This window comes from Salmo salar, chromosome ssa01, assembly GCF_905237065.1.
Source record: "Salmo salar chromosome ssa01, Ssal_v3.1, whole genome shotgun sequence".
Classification (NCBI taxonomy): domain Eukaryota; kingdom Metazoa; phylum Chordata; class Actinopteri; order Salmoniformes; family Salmonidae; genus Salmo; species Salmo salar.
The window spans coordinates 139,473,399-139,489,891 of NC_059442.1; the positions used below are offsets into that span (position 1 = coordinate 139,473,399).

The window sequence follows — 16,493 nt, forward strand, 5'->3', positions numbered from 1 at the left end:
AGTGACTATGCATAGATCACAAACAGCGAGTGTGTGGTGGCCATTTAGTCCAGGTGGCCATTTGATTAGTTTTTCAGCAGTCTTATGGCTTGGGGGTAGAAGCTGTTAAGGAGCCTTTTGGTCTTAGACTTGGCGCTCCGGTACCGCTTGCAGCGCAGTAACAGAGAGAACAGTCTATGACTTGGGTGAGTCTTTTACAATTTTTTGGGCCTTCCTCTGACACACCTAGTGTATAGGTCCTGTATGTCAGGAAGCTTGATCCCAGTGATGTTGGGGTTGTTGTGCTCGCACCACTTTGCCAGGTGTCTGACCTCCTCCCTATTGGCTGTCTCATTGTTGTCGTTGTCGGTGACGCAACCTATAGGGACAAAACACAATCGGAGTTAGACAAACAGGAAAAACATTTTTATAGGGCACTGACTATTGTCACGACTTCCGCAGAAGTCTCCTTGTTCGGGCGGCGTTCGGCGGTCGACGTCAACGCCTTCTAGCCATCACCGATCCACTTTTTCATTTTCCATTTGTTTTGTCCTTGTCTTACACACCTGGTTTAAATCCCCAATTACTTGTTCATTATTTAACCTGTTAGGGCTAGGGGGCAGTATTGACACGGCTGGATAAAAAACGTACCCGATTTAATCTGGTTACTACTCCTGCCCAGTAACTAGAATATGCATATAATTATTGGCTTTGGATAGAAAACACCCTAAAGTTTCTAAAACTGTTTGAATGGTGTCTGTGAGTATAACAGAACTCATATGGCAGGCAAAAACCTGAGAAGATTTCATGCAGGAAGTGGCCTGTCTGACAAGGTTATTGAAGAGTGAGGATCTTAGCTGTAACGTGACACTTCCTACGGCTGCCATAGGCTCTCAGAAGGTGGCAAAATGCTGAATCGTGGCTTTGCAGGCTCTGGCTGAAAAAAAGTAGCGCGTTTGGGTAGTGGCTGGTTACAGTACTGTGAGACTCAGGCTCGTGCCCGCGTCGACCGAAAGCTTTGTTTTCTTTCCTCTGTTTAGCTAAATGGACATTCCCGGTCGGAATATTATCGCTTTTTTTACGAGAAAAATTGCATAAAAATGGATTTTAAACAGCGGTTGACATGCTTCGAAGTACGGTAATGAAATATTTAGATTTTTTTTGTCACGAATTGCGCCATGCGCGCGACCCTGATTTACCATTTCGGATAGTTTCTGGAACGCACGAACAAAACGCCGCTATTCGGATATAACGTTGGATTATTTGGGACCAAACCAACATTTGTTATTGAAGTAGCAGTCCTGGGAGTGCATTCTGACGAAGACAACAAAAGGTAATCAAACTTTTGTAATAGTAAATCTGATTTTGGTGAAGGCTAAACTTGCCGGGTGTCTAAATAGCTAGCCCGTGATGGCTGGGCTATGTACTTAGAATATTGCAAAATGTGCTTTCACCAAAAAGCTATTTTAAAATCGGACATATCGAGTGCATAGAGGAGTTCTGTATCTATAATTCTTAAAATAATTGTTATGCGGCGCATGTGTCCCTGGTGCGCAAGGTGCTTGGTCGCCTGTTGAAGCATGACCTGTACGTCAAGGCTGAGAAATGTCTGTTCTTCCAACAGTCCGTCTCCTTCCTAGGGTATCGCATTTCCACATCAGGGGTGGAGACTGAGAGTGACCGCATTTCAGCCGTGCGTAATTGGTCGACTCCCACCACGGTAAAGGAAGTGCAGCGGTTCCTAGGGTTTGCCAACTACTACCGGTGGTTTATCCGGGGCTTTGGTCAGGTAGCGGCTCCCATTACCTCACTGCTGAAGGGGGGACCTGTGCGACTGCTGTGGTCGGCTGAGGCGGACAGGGTTTTTGGTCACCTGAGGGCTCTGTTTACCTCGGCTCCCGTGCTGGCCCATCCGGATCCCTCTTTGGCGTTCATAGTGGAGGTGGACACGTCCGAGGCTGGGATAGGAGCCGTGCTCTCTCCGCACTCGGGTACGCCACCGAAGCTCCGCCCCGTGCCTTCTTTTCGAAGAAGCTCAGCCCGGCGGAGCAAAAGTATGATAACGCTAAGGCAGATGCGCTGTCCCGGATGTATGACACAGAGGAGCGGTCCATGGATCACACTCCCATACTCTCGGCCTCTTGCCTGGTGGCACCGGTGGTGTGGGAGCTAGATGCGGACATCGAGCGGGCGTTACGTACAGCGCCCACTCCTCTCCAGTGTCCAGCTGGGCGTCCGTACGTTCCGTGTGCTGTCCGCAACCGGTTGATCTATTGGGCCCACACGTCACCCTCCTCTGGTCATCCTGGCATCGGTAGGACAGTGCACTGTCTTAGTGGGAAGTACTAGTGGTCCACCTTGGCCAAGGATGTGAGGGTTTATGTTTCCTCCTGCTCGGTGTGCGCCCAGTGCAAGGCTCCCAGGCTCCTGCCCAGAGGGAAGTTACAACCCCTACCTGTTCCACAACGGCCGTGGTCGCACCTGTCGGTGGAGTTCCTGACGGATCTTCCTCCCTCACAGGGCAACACCACGATCCTGGTCGTTGTGGATCAGTTTTCTAAGTCCTGCCGTCTCTTCCCTTTGCCCAGTCTCCCTATGGCCCTACAGACTGCAGAGGCCCTGTTCACTCACGTCTTCCGGCACTACGGGGTGCCTGAGGACATAGTCTCTGATCGGGGTCCCCAGTTCACGGCCAGGGTATGGAGGGCGTTCATGGAACGTCTGGGGGTCTCGGTCAGCCTCACCTCAGGTTTTCACCCCGAGAGTAACGGGCAGGTGGGGAGAGTAAACCAGGATGTGGGTAGGTTTCTGCGGTCATATTGCTAGGACCGGCTGGGGGAGTGGGCGGCATTCATCCGCTGGGCAGAGATGGCCCAAAACTCACTCCACCACTCCTCCACTAACCTCTCCCCCTTCCAGTGCGTACTGGGGTATCAGCCGGTTCTGGCACCTTGGCATCAGAGCAAGATCGAGGCTTCTGCAGTGGACAAATGGTTTAAGCGCTCGAATGAGACCTGGGACGCCGCTCATGTGCACCTGCAACTGGCCGTGAGGCAGCAGAAGGCGAGCGCTGACCTCCACCGCAGTGAGGCCAGTGCGAACACTGGGGGACCGGGTCTGGCTCTCGACCTGAAACTTGCACCTCCGCCTGCCCTGCCGGAAGCTGGGCCGGCAGTTTGTGGGGCCATGCAAGGTCCTGAGGAGACTGAACGAAGTATGCTACAGGTTACAGCTTCCCCCAGATTACCGTATTAATCCCTCGTTCCATGTGTCTCTCCTCAGCCCGGTGGTGGCTGGTCCACTTCAGTAGTCTGAGGTGCGGGAGGTTCCTCCGCCCCCTCTGGACATCTTTGAGCCATCCTGGACTCGAGGCTTCGGGCAAGGGGCCTTCAGTACCACGTGGAGAGGTAGGGGTACGGTCCGGAGGAGAGATGCTGGGTGCCGGTGGAGGACGTCTTGGAACCTTCTTTGCTGCAGGAGTTCCACAGTCTCCATCCGGATCGCCCTGCGCCTCATCCTCCGGGTCGTCCCCGAGGTCGGTGTCGGCACGCTGCTGGAGCCGTGTGTCAAGGGGGGGGTACTGTCATGACTTCCACCGAAGTCGGTCCCTCTCCTTGTTCGGGCGGCGTTCGGCGGTCGAAGTCACCGGCCTTCTAGCCATCGCCGATCCACTTTTAATTTTCCATTTGTTTTGTCCTTGTCTTACACACCTGGTTTAAATCTCCAATTACTTGTTCATTATTTAACCCTCTGTTCCGCCATGTTTGTTTGTGAGTGACTGTTTATTGTGCTGCGGTCCGTAATTGTGGCCTTGTATTTATTGACGTGTATGTTGATTATTTGTTTGAGTAAAATTGCAACATTACTCATATCTGCTGTCCTGCCCCTGACTCATCCACACCAGCTACACACAGATGCATTACAACTATGTAGAAACCTAATATTCCACAACTTACTTTGTAATTTCAATGATCGGTATCACCTCACTCTGGGGCTCGCCCGGGCAACCCCCTGAACTCCCCCAGTCCATTGCCCTAACCACTGCTACCGTGTATCAACCTTTTTGCTTTTCATAACAAACAAATGTATTTACAGGGTTACCTATTCGTTTTTTAGGGTACAACATTTTCTTAAATAACTCATTCATATTCGACCAATATACGCAATAGGCTATATATCAATCAATTTAAAGAATCCTCTTTTCTGGTGTTTCGTAAATGTTTCATTGTGCTCCTCAATTTTTTAATTGTGGATCACAAGTGCTAACAATGAAAATAGTTCATGGGTGGTACTGGGTGGTACTGCTGGGTCATTTGGTTTTATTAGTGCATGTGCATATTGAGAGCAAGTGTGCATAGCAGTGGTCACAGTAAATTGATCAGTTCTGATTTACAAACAATACAATCCCTACAGAAAGAGTGGAGTCGTGATACGGTGACAGCAAACAGATGCAATTCACATTATTCACAGAAGCTGTGAAATAAAACCATGATGAATGGCTAAACACAGATGTGCACACACCCATACTCACAAACACAAACACACGCAAGCACACACACACACACGTACACGTACACACACACACACACACACACGCGCGCGCACGCACACACACACGCACATGCACGCACGCACACAGACATACACTCATGCTTTCAACCTTATTTCTATGAACCTAAGCCTAAGCAGAAAGGGAAAGGCTCTTTCTATCTCTTTTGCAGTCACTGGGTGCATAGCTAGCTGCTGCCCAGCATTCATCCCGCAGAAAAAAGCTATATTCTGGCTTAGCATTGATAGGAAACTCTTTCACTCTGTTCTGTTCTCCCCTGGGCTTTCACTTCATCTCCACGTCCTGCATGGTCCATGAAACACTCACAATCTGTTAATGTCATAAAATACGGGCCAGGGTTATAAATCATTGAGGGAGCTGGACTGGAGAAGGGAGTTCAGCCAGGGCACCTCACTCTGGGGCTCGCCCGGGCAACCCCCTGAACTCCCCCAGTCCATTGCCCTAACCACTGCTACCGTGTGTACCCAATCAAAGCCCCTCTGTGGCAATGATCAAAGAGGGGTGCTGGGAGAAGGAGCGAAGTAGAGGGGGAGAAGAGAGAGGTAAAGGGCATGTTTGAGGGCACGGAAGGGTGAGCTAATTTTGGCTCTAATGAGGAGACGTGGCAGGGTGAGAGAGAGCTCCTGCCCACTTACCCACGGCTGGAGCCCACAGACGCGAGCTAGGCAGTGTGTGTGTGTGTGTGTGTGTGTGTGTGTGTGTGTGTGTGTGTGTGTGTGTGTGTGTGTGTGTGTGTGTGTGTGTGTTGGTTTAGAGAGAGAGAGAGAAATAAATATGTTTTCTACTCAGTGAGATTGTGTATGAACAGTACACAGTACTGTCCATTTATAACTCTATTGCTGTGATTACGTGTATGCATGTGCATGTTTGACCGAGTCTCCGTGTTGTACATCTGTGTGCATGTGGACAGCACATGCATGTGTATTTGCGCAGCCAGTATGTTTGTGTATATGTGTGTGTGTATTGTGGCTATTGTGTGTTTATGAGCTCCTGTGGTGGCAGAGATCTCATACTCCAGCCGTGCTCTCCCACCCACGCCTGTTTGCATGGTGGAGATCTCTGATAAACCTTGCCCACCCACCCGCTTCACTAATATGTAGGGGGAAATAGTGTATGCACTGCAATGCAGAGCATTGGAATCAACCATTTATCCTGTGATGTGCTTGGTACAGAGTGGAAAAGCAATAAAAGAAGGTAGCATTTCTGTTGCTGGCCTTTGCCACTTTGCAAGCTGTTTCAGCCCAACTGAAATTATAGGCTACAGTTGGTTGCAATATATTGTTGTCCTGATTTACCGCTCAGAACGCTTTTCACAGGGACACTTTCTGTCCTCCGGAGCATATACAGTACTGCCTATGCCTTGAGGGCAATACAGTCACACAAATATCCATTAAGTGCATATTTCAAGTTATAATGTACAAAGGTGACACCTAGTGCATCTGGCAATGTATACAAAATAATATATGGTATACAATAATTGCTACAATCTAAAATAATAATACCTTTAAGTGGAATACACCCATTATCCAGCCTTGTAGAATGCATTTGAACCCATGACTGTTTCCTGTTTACCTTGCTCTCTCAAAAAGCTATTCACAACAACACACTTAGAAACATAATGACTGTTAGGCTTTCTATCCCTTCTCTCAGAGGATAGCTTTTCAGAGGCGTAGCTACATATGCAGAGAGCGACGTTTGCCCTGGTAAACAAATCAATAAAACACATTTTCTTTTGGTCAATTGTTAATTAAACTGTAGTTTTCATTACAACTAAAAAGTGACTGAAGTGCATAATATTACACATAGTCATATTTCACTGATGGTCCTCAGGGGCAATTAAAAGAGGAAGGGATGATTAACATTTTCGAATTGTTCTGTAATTTGTATCTGCCTTGCGCAATCATTTAAGCAAGGTATGCTTTGGCGAACCCCTTACCTGGTTAATGATACGCTTGTTGATGGGTAAGACTGCAGGGCGAAGAGAGGGAGGCTGTTCAGAGACTACACGGTTTTCTTAGCAATTATGTAAATAGAATCCGTATTAATTTTGTGTACTGTACATGTTTGGGTACTTTCTTAGTTACCTTATGAAAGACCCCCAAGACCAGAAAAACAGTAGGGACTATGTCACTGCACACTGAGACTTCAACCCACTTTAACTCAATGTGTTCTCCTTCGGGCAGCGCAGTAAGTAATGACGGATCCATACTGACTTGCACTACTTTGGGGTTTTCAATCAATTCTCTGATGCAGAGACCCATTTCCCAAACATGGCAGCACAGCACCACCAAGGTGACTCATCATGTTATTGGTTGTTGGTTCTGTACTGTAGATCTGCCACAGAGTCAATACAGGTCATTTGTAAAGTATTCGGACCCCTTCACTTTTTCCACATTTTGTTACGTTACAGCCTTATTCTAAAATTGATTACATTCGTTTTTTTCCTCATCAATCTACACACAATACCCCATAATGAAAAACCAAAAACAGGTTTATTAGAAATGTTTGCAAATTTATAAAAGATAAATAAAATAAATACATAAATATATGTATATAAGGTCCCACAGTTGATAGTGCATGTCAGAGCAAAACCCAAGCCATGAGGTGGACGGAATTCTCCGTAGAGATCCGAGACAGGATTGTGTCGAGGCACAGTTCTGGGGAAGGGTACCAAAACATTTCTGCAGCATTGAAGGTCGCCAAGAACACAGCGGCCTCCATCATTCTGAAATGGAAGAAGTTTGGAACCACCAAGATTCCTCCTAGACCTGGCCACCCGGCCAAACTAAGCAATTGAGGGAGAAGGGCCATGGTCAGGGAGGTGACCAAGAACTCAAAAGTCACTCTGAAAGAGCTCCAGAGTTCCTCTGTGGAGATGGGAGAACCTTCCTTAAGGATAACCATCTCTGCAGATCTCCACCAATCAGGCCTTTATTGTAGAGTGGCCAGACGGAAGCCCCTCTTCAGTAAAAAGCACATGACAGCCCGCTTGGAGTTTGCCAAAAGGATCCTAAAGAACTCAGACCACGAGAAAGAAGATTCTCTGGTCTGATGAATCCAAGTGTCACCTCTGGAGGAAACCTGGCACCATCCCTACGGTGAAGCATGGTGTTGGCAGCATCATGCTGTGGGGATGTTTTTCAGCGGCAGGGACTGGGAGACTAGTCCTTAATGAAAACCTGCTCCAGAGCACTCAGGACCTCAAACTAGGGTGAAGGTTCACCTTTCAACAATACAACAACCCTAAGCACCCAGCTAAGACAACGCAGGAGTGGCATTGGGACACGTCTCTGAAAGTCCTTGAATGGCCCAGCCAGAGCTCTCTGGAGAGACCTGAAAATAACTGTGTAGCGACACTCCCCATCCAACCTGACAGAGCTTGAGAGGATATGTAGAGAAGAATGGGAGAAACCCCCAAATACAGGTGTGCCAAGCTTGTAGTGTTTAATTGTTATCAAAGGTCCTTCAACAAAGTACTGAGTAAAGGGTCTGAATACTTATGTAAATGAGATATTTCTGTTTTAAATTTTGTATACATTTGCTAAAATTGATCAAAACCTGTTTTTGCTTCGTTATTATGGGTTATTGTGTGTATATTGATGAGGGGGGAAAAAACAATTTAATCCATTTTAGAATAAGGCTGTATTGTAACAAAATGTGGAAAAAGTGAAGGGGTCTGAATACTTTCCGAATGCACTGTTTGTTACTGAAAACAGACGTCTGACCCGGCCTATCCCCTTGTGTCCGGCTCTGAGAGGGTTGCCTCCAATATTGGTCTTCATGAAGTCTCTTCCGGCCGTGGGCTTGACTGTGATTGGAAGGGGGATGAGCGAGGGAGGAGTGGCGGACAGAGGAGGGGGATGGAGATGTTGAGATGGTGGGTGATGGCGTAACGTGGCTGTTGTTCACCGGTTGGGGTCACAGTGAGATGTATCACTATGACAGATGCTTCTCCTGGAAATGCATCACTGTGCATTGGTTGGCTGCTGAGCTCTCAGCATCGGTTGGAAGACTTCCTGCTTGGAATTCCAATGCTCCCTCCGCCGTCAACATACATTTTTCCGACTCTCTGCACAGCGTGAAAAGAAAGAACACAAGAGGGTATTTCTGTCTCCTTGCCTGTTCGTGTTTCGACAAACTCAGCCATCTTGTAGACACACGTCTGTTCCTAGCTAACTAATTCAGAGTTCCGCTAAAGCTGTATTTGCCCAATGAGTTTACTCTGGATTCCCAATTCTCTGAGTTGGAGACTATTTGCTCGATCTGCCTTTTTATTTATTCTACTCTCCAAACAGCGTCTGTTTGGGCGGGATCCAAATATAACACAGAGGACAGAGGGTTCAGCGGTTTTAATTGAGCAGTTACACAAATTAATACAGCAGCCGCAGAATCATGGTGGGTAGAATAATGCAGGTAGTGCTGCTCTGTTTGTATGCCTTAGTCATTGGCTTAGAAAAAAGCGACAGCTATAAACAAACAAACAAACAAACAAACCATTTGATTACATAATGGCTTATGCAACACCTCACAAATAGTCTCCCAATACCCGGAGCAAAACCATATCAGCATCTGTTCTAACTATTCAAGTGGACTGGAGAGGGAACTTTTTCTCCTTCACAAAGTTCATTGAAGAACCAACTGTCCATTATATTACACATTATATTATACTGTTCTTAGAAAGTCTTTCAAATAAGTTGGAAAAACTGACTGGCCATGAATACATTGGTTCCTTATCGCTGTTCAGTAGTGATGTCGAGGTACTTTTAAAACAAATATACAGCTCTATATTTCTACAGAAAATATACACGCTGCAATGTCTTTCTAAAAAAGCTAAGATTCTTTTGAGATGACCATATACTCGCTGCCTGCACTGCAACATTGGGCACCACATCAAACTCACCAGACCATGACAGCAGATCCCGTTGGTACTGTAATGGCTTTACTTTCTTTCTCTTATTTTCCACTTAAAACTTGATGTGAAAATAATTACTTAAACCGATTATGGAGTCACTAACGGGAGGTCCTTGGGTCAGGGACACAGGGATTTCCTTAGTAACCTTGGTACGGGACTGGTCTGGGATCAGATTTGTATACAGTAACACCATTGAGCACAGCTACAGTATGCCAGAAAGTCACAGTTTCCTTGGGGGTTACCTTGCAGCAGGCAAAATGGTTGAGCAAAATGTTTGAGCAATTCTGTTCATTCAGTCTTGCAAAGTGGGTAAACCATAGAAAGCAAAGCAGTTACTTGTCTCTAGTGTAATGTTGTGCTTTTTAGTGGTGTAAATTGTGTGCAATACCCCTGAGGGCTTCACTTGAAACACGTGTTTACTTCAAAGTAAAAATCCTAAATTGGCTTTTGAAGAAAACATTTCTGTCATTGGGCGGGGACAGGTTGGTTGCTTAACCAAGTGTCCTCATCAAATTCCGAAGTGCTGCCAATCTTCTTAGCAGCTTAGTGCTCCTCTGCTTCGCCCAGCATGAACATAGATTTAAATCAGGTTATCCACAAGGGGGGCTGCCCAAACAATAATAACGTGGAGATCTTAAATATGCTAATCACGCACGGCTGCTTGTGGAAGAGTTGAGGATTAAGCTCTTTTCACCAGCTTAATGTAGCCTATCAGTGTCTGAGGAGTTATAATTAATGTACTATCTTACATGGGGATCATTTTGAGTTTAGCTATCGATTTCGGTTTACCTGAAACCTTGCTGGTGGAGTGAGTGAGCAGACACATTTAACCATGCAGCTGGCAAGCTCTTTGTTGCTGGACAGTATTAACAATCAAAGTTCCACTTGCCTTAACAGCTGGTCCAATGTCATTCAATGATGAATTAATCTGGATTTAATCATGTTTGCTCCCAGGAGACATCCCCATGAGTAGTTTGATTTTCTAGTGGTCATTTGTAGCTCAGTTGATAGAGCATGGTGCTTGCAATGCCAGGATTCCCAGGACCAACTATAGGTAAAATGTGTGCATGCATGACTGTAAGTCGCTTTGGATATAAGCATCTGATAAACAACATATATTATATGTAATATTACTATGCCCAAATGTGAATTATGGAAGATAATGTAGGCTATACCTTTGGGGGTTGGTTCTGCTACTAAAGATAGACTCAGCAATATGACATCATCATACACAGCGGGATGACTTCCTGCTTATAAAAATGACAATCTGACAAGACTGCCACTGCTGGCTGTTTCCAATGTGTTCATGGCTCGAAGGAGAATGTGAATTATGGAAGAATCACTGGTGGGATCCCTGACATATTTTGGGTTCTGTTGGTATTGATGTCTGAAGCCTATGCTAAATTCCTACAGGATTCATATAGGACTTTTTTGCAAGGGTTTCCCTCTGTGTATATCGGGCTGTGTTTACACAGGCAGCCTGATTCTGATCTTTTTTCAGTAATTGGTCTTTTGACCAATCAGATTAGCTGTGAAAGAGAGCTGGTTAGAAAATATCTGTTGTGATTGGTCAAAAGACCAAGTAGTTGGATGCCTGTGTAAACGCAGCCATGCTGTCAAATTGCTCCACCTTTAAACCCATAGAATTTTCTTCTGAAGGCCATACTAGTTAACATGGATCAATATCTATATCTGACATCGACATATGATGATACTTGTCCACACATTTGATCTAGCTAGCTTTAAACTCACTTAGAATCGCATGATTTACTATATAGCATTACAATGTAGTTATCAATCAGTGTAAATAACACATAATGCAGTATGAGTGAACACCACCACAAGCTTCCACTTGGTGACCAGAACTCTCATTGACTTGGAAGGGGAAGGGATATGGTAATAGAGCACATCTACATATGGGCCAATCTCTCTCTCATACTAAATTGAGTCCTTTGAGTGTGTTCTTCCATAGTCAAGGTCATTGTTTACTGACAGTGCTTTTACACATCTAAAACACTTCCTCTGAAAAGTTGAAAGTGTATTCTGTAGACTTTGCCTGCTAATAACTTCTCGGCTTTTACAATGGGTTCCACAATCAAAGACATTGATTGATATGGTTGTCCCGACTTCGAGGGCAGAGAGAAGCTGCAGTTTACTTTGTTGGGTAAAAACATTTAAGAAAGCAGGCAGGTTGCATCAAAAATCACACAATCGATGCACTGCCCACTTGAAGAAGTCCATTCCGGTTTATTGTTTACTTTGCAGTAATGCATTAAAGCGTGCGCATATGAAAAAGTGTTTATGCATGTTCAATTTCTCTTCAGGTTTATCATCACAGTATTGCATTGCATTATTCAAGAGGACAGATCTGCTGATAACAATAAGCTGATTGTTTATTCTCTGTTGTTCTGCTGCGTTTTCAAAACAGTTTCAATATGCAAATCAAAACAGACTGTGACCTTATGAATCACACTCTTTGCATATTTTACAATTGTCCATGGAAAGAGACACACTTTTATATTTTGTTGGGGGAAATAGGGTGGGGTCAACCAGGTATGCCACCCATGTATGGCAAGTAATCACTCCTCTGTTGCTATACATCTTCAGCTGCTAGGAACAACTTTATACCAACATTAAGTGTCTCAGGTGGATGCTCTTGTGAAAAGTGATAGGTTATTTTCTTCTCTGATGCATCTTACATTTTCTAATAGTAGACTGTGTTTCAAAGCAAATCAGATCACAGCTCCTCCCTTCCTATAGGCAGAAAATCAAAAAGGAAGTACCCGTGCTAAGGTCTATTCAACGCTGGTCTGACCAATCAGAATCCATGCTTCAAGATTGTTTTGATCACGCGGACTGGGATGTGTTCCGGGTAGCCTCTGAGAATAACATTGATGTATGTACGGACACAGTGACTGAGTTCATCAGGAAGTGTATAGGGGATGTTGTTCCTATTGTGACTATTAAAACTTACCCAAACCAGAAACCATGGATAGATGGCAGCATCCACGCTAAATTGAAAGCGCGATCCACCGCATTTAACCATGGCAAGGTGACTGGGAATATGGTTGAATACAAACGGTGTAGTTATTCCCTCCGTAAGGCAATGAAACAAGCAAAATGTCAGTAGAGACACAAAGTGGAGTCGCAATTCAACTGCTCAGACACAACACATATGTGGCAGAGTCTACAGACAATCACGGACTACAAAAGGAGAACCAGCCACGTCACAGACACCGACATTTTGCTTCCAGACAAACTTTGCCTGCTTTGAGGATAATACAGTGCCACCAATGCGGCCAGCTACCAAGGACTGTGGGCTCTCCTTCTCCGTGGCCAATGTGAGTAAGACATTTAAACGTGTTAACCCTCGCAATGCTGCAGTCTATTTTACTGTATTTTAGTAATGCCACTCTGACATTGCTCGTCCTAATATTTATATGTTTCTTCATTCTATTATTTTACTTTTAGATTCGTGTGTATTGTTGGGAATTGTTAGATATTACTGCATTGTTGGAGCTAGGAACACAAGTATTTCAATACAGCCACAATAGCATCTGATAAATGTGTATGCGACCAATAACATTTGATTTGATGTCTTCAATAAATTGCTCACACAGTCTTACAGTTCATCTGTGTGGCTTAATGAAGATTTACTTAAAAGATTACACATGAAATGTATCTTCAGTCATCATCTCTGCGAGCTTAAGACAAAGCTTAGAGCACTTTCACTTGTTGTGTGTGTGAGTGTATGAACGTGTGGATGTGTGTGTGTGTCCGTACATGGGTGTAAGTGTGTGTGGTCTAGCTTGATCCCATTTGCAGCCACTCTCTCAATGACAGAGATTTCCACGCCACAGATCCCTGACCAGTGCGCTACTGATGCTCATTTAATTGAATTACACTTAGCCAACAACAAATAAGTAGGCAGAGGAGATCCACTCTAATCACATTAGAGCAGGGGGAGATTGGCCCGTGTGATCGAGTGATTTGGCCGCACATGGCTGGGCAGCCCTTCACCAATAACATTCAGGCCTGCTGTTGGTTGTTTATGAGATTAAGCTGTCATTCGGCCATCACTCACATTTAAGACCCCTATCTCTCCTGTCTCTATTACAGACCCTAACTGTCAAGGGGAGAGGGGCTGGTGCGGGCGTCAGTTGGTGTGACGTGGGTTAAGAATGCTGAGTCCACAACATGGGCCCTGACCGGGCTGAGAGAGAGGAAAAACACCAATGGGAGTTGAAGCAATGTTGCAGTTAGCACTTTGGTCTGTACCCATACTTTATAGCCCCTGAATGGGCCATTCCCAACCTGGCCCCCCAAACGCTGCAAGCGAAATCTACCTAATACATCAGCAAAGCTACCACCTCGCCCTAGACTGACAAAACACCACTACAAGTGGAAGCTGGTAGGCCTACCTATGCAGCAGCTAGTACTAGCAGCCTCCCAGTCCAGACAGTCCTCACGGCCCGGGCCGGCAATGACAGTAGCCTTGCTCCGCCTCTTCTTCCTCCCTTTGAGAATAGTGACAGTTCCTCTACTGAGAGTGCTGCCGTCCTTCTCCTCCTCCTCTTCTCCCAGAAAACCAAGCTGATGACTGCCAGATTCCCAGCAGCGCTCATGAGAGCCACCCTCTGTCTGTGAACACTGGTAAGCCTACGAGTGATGAGACGGATAGCCCTGACAGCGTGGAGTCAGAGTTCCAGTGTGTAATATAAATAAGCTACCAGCTAATACTGTATATACTGTAGTTATAGATAGGCTAGTAGTCTAGACTACATTGTCTGCATAATGAAACAATCCCTAGTAAGCTATTGTTTTGAAAGTGGACTGATTTATATTATTTGACAATAAATAGGGCAGACTGGTTTTACGCAGCACACATTTTCTATCCAAGCTGCGAGAGAGCGCGAGGACTGCTAAGTTAGGCTATTGGCCAACAGGACTGTTGCATATACTAAAAATACTGTAAATTGGTTTCTGATTACTGATCACTGCTCGGCCTCCGACTGCAAGGCACTACAGAGGGTAGTGCGTACGGCCCAGTACATCACCGGGGCCAAGCTTCCTGCCATCCAGGACCTCTATACCAGGCGGTGTCAGAGGAAGGCCCTAAAAATTGTCAAAGACTCCAGCCACCCTAATCATAGACTGTTCTCTCTGCTACCGCACGGCAAGCGGTACCGGAGCACCAAGTCTAGGTCCAAGAGGCTTCTAAACAGCTTCTAAACTCCTGAACATCTAATCAAATGGCTACCCAGACTATTTCCATTGCCCCTCCTCCCCCCACACCACTGCTACTCTGTTATTATCTATGCATTGCCACTTTAATAACTCTGCCTACATGTATATAAATGCCTCAATTACCTTGACACCGGTGCCTCCCGCACATTGACTCTTTACTGGTACCCCCTGTATATATTGTTATTTGCTGCTGCTCTTTAATTATTTGTTATACTTATCTCTTACTTTTTGGGGGGTATTTTCTTAAAACTGCGTTGTTGGTTAAGGGCTCGTAAGTAAGCACTTCACTGTAAGGTTTAAACCTGTTGTATTCGGCGCATGTGACAAATACATTTGATTTGATTTGATTAGTATGCTGTTACGTCGAAATTCATTTTGCAATCTGCAATGTTTGAATTTCCCACTTTAATTACTGAATGTCACTGACGTAGAGAGGTGTAGGCAGGAGGCAGTCGCAGGTTTAGAACTACTGAATTAATTTATGCACCATAGAACAAAGCGGGACGGAACCCAAACGCTGTTGCGCTCAATATATCTTCATAAACAAAAATGCACAGGGTGAACCCAAAGTGCAAAATATAAAGTACTCAGGAAATAGTATTAGAGATTCCTCTCAGGAAAACAAGTAACATCTATAATGACCGACAAAGACAAATGGCAGAGGGAGTATAGGGTGAAAGAGTTGGGATTGGAACCAGGTGTTTGTGTAATGATGACGAGACAAGTCCGGTTTTGATGAGTGAAGGGTGTTTGCCAGCAGTAGGTTCGGCAGCAGCTAGAAGGCCGGCGACACCGAAAGTCTGAGCTGGATGGGAGGGGGAGACAAGCGAAGGCTGGTGTGACACTGAACAAGTAAATACATTATTGCCACCAGCTAGCATCTAAATAGCAGCATTGCGACATGATAGGCCTATAGCTTCATGAAACATAAACGTTAGGCTTGACATGAGAAAATGACAACCAAATAAAAACAAACATGTATCCATTAAAGCAAAGCTATAGGCTACTACAAGCATCAGCACCACATAATCTGATAGCCTATCGATAGGCAGCCACATAGACATCACAAATTCAGAACCATGGACAGTGATTGGTAGTCTCTACTTTGTGAGTGGCTGATGCATTAGATTCGTTTTTTCTTAGGGGTGGGGGGAGGATCAAGAGAAACTGCGCTACGCTAGTGATTTTCACTCGTGTGTGTGTGTTTGTGTGTATGTGTGTGAGTGCATGAACGTGTGTATGCGTCCGTGTGTGTGTATTTGTGTGTGTGTGTGTGTGTGTGTGTGTGTGTGTGTGTGTGTGTGTGTGTGTGTGTGTGTGTGTGTGTGTGTGTGTGTGTGTGTGTGTGAGTGAGTGCGTGCATGAACATGTATGCTTCTGTGTGTGTGCGTCTGTGAATGTGTTTGTACCATGCGTGTGTGTTCTAGCTTCACACAGCTCCAGGGGACCTGACTGATCCAATTTGTGGCCGCTCTCTCAATGACAGAGACTTCCACGCCACAGATCCTAGTGATGCTCATTTAAGGTCACGCACCACACCGTCATAGGGTAATATTTCTTCCCTTAATCATATCACAACATTTACCAGTTAATTGTACACACAAATATAATACTTTTTAGTATTTCCTTTATTTAAATATTGTATTAAAATATGCAAATGCAGTGATATTTCATTAAATATGTGCATATTTGCATATCTCGCGAATCCATTTTCTGGACACTGGATGAAGTTTGGTCTGTACCTGTACTTTATAGCCCCTGAATGGGTCATTCCCAACCTGGCCC

At 45.2% G+C, this 16,493-nt stretch overlaps 1 pseudogene; it reads left to right on the forward strand.

Annotated features, from left to right (window-relative positions):
- Positions 1–16,255, forward strand: part of LOC106563392 (piggyBac transposable element-derived protein 4-like) — a 30,528-nt pseudogene extending 14,273 nt beyond the window's left edge.
- The last annotated feature ends 238 nt before the right edge of the window (positions 16,256–16,493 follow it).